The 1,140-nt window shown below is 31.9% G+C and overlaps 1 protein-coding gene across 3 annotated transcripts in view; it reads right to left on the bottom strand.

The window, feature by feature from the left end:
* Nucleotides 1-1,140, bottom strand: part of Lace1 (lactation elevated 1) — a 231,154-nt gene that overhangs the window by 125,682 nt on the left and 104,332 nt on the right. The gene's annotated exons all lie outside the window — the stretch shown is intronic.

Genomic DNA, 1,140 nt, shown 5'->3' with positions numbered 1-1,140 from the left:
GCATACTCAACTTCATAAAACAAACACTACTGAACATAAAAGATGTGATAAATTTTTACATAATTATGATACCCTACTATCACAAACAGATTAACTACACAAAAAAATTAACACGTAAATATCAGAGTTGAACTACACCTTAGAACAAATGAATTTAATAGATGTCAACAAAGTATTCCATCCAACAGCAACAGAATACTCATTTTTCTCAGCAGCAGACAGAACTTTCTCCAAAATAGGCCACACAGCTAATAAAGCATGCTTAAGTAAATGCAAATGAATTTAAATTATCCCATGCATATTATCAGATCATAGTGTAATAAAACTAGACATCAATAGCAAAAGAAACCACAGAAATTACACAAATACTTGCAGAGTAAACAATATACATGTGAATAATAAATGGGTTACAGAAGAAATCATAACTGTGAACTCGCACATCAGAAAACCAGAGTGAGCCCAAATAAATAACTTAATGATGCACCTCAAGGTCCTAGAAAAACAAGAACAATCAAAATCCAAAGTTAGTACAAGGAAGGAAATTATAAAGATCAGAGTAGAAATTAATGAAATTGAGACCAAAAAAATACAAAGACTCAATGAATCAAAAGGCTGTTTCTTTGGATGAATAGAATATACAAACCCATAGCCAATCTTACAAAAAAAAAAAAAGAAAAGATACATATCCATGCAATTAAAAATAAAAAAGGCTAAATCACAAAAGATAGCACAGAAATCCAGAACATTGTTGGTAACTACTTTGAAAACCTATACTCCAATAAGTTGAAGAGTCCCTGAAGAAATGGATAGATTCCTAAATACATATGAATTACCAAAACTGAACCAAGAAGACATAAAAGCCACAGGAATACAGTAACAGGTGATGAAATTGGAGCAATAATTAAAAAAAGACAACCTACCAATTAAGGAAAACCCAGGACCCTATGGATTCACCACTGAAATCTGTATGAACTTCAGGAAAAATCTAACATCAGTGCTCCTCAAACTCTATAATGAAATTATAAAGGAAGGAGTACTGCCAAACTTATTCCTGGAAGTTAGCATTGCCTTGATTCCAAAACCCAACAAGGATCCAACTACAAAAGAAAACTACAGACCAATCTCTTTAATGAACATAGA

Source organism: Chinchilla lanigera, unplaced genomic scaffold, assembly GCF_000276665.1.
Source record: "Chinchilla lanigera isolate Chin_1 unplaced genomic scaffold, ChiLan1.0 scaffold00010, whole genome shotgun sequence".
NCBI lineage: Eukaryota > Metazoa > Chordata > Mammalia > Rodentia > Chinchillidae > Chinchilla > Chinchilla lanigera.
Note: the sequence above shows the minus strand (reverse complement) of the source record. Positions and strands in the feature narration are given on the sequence as shown.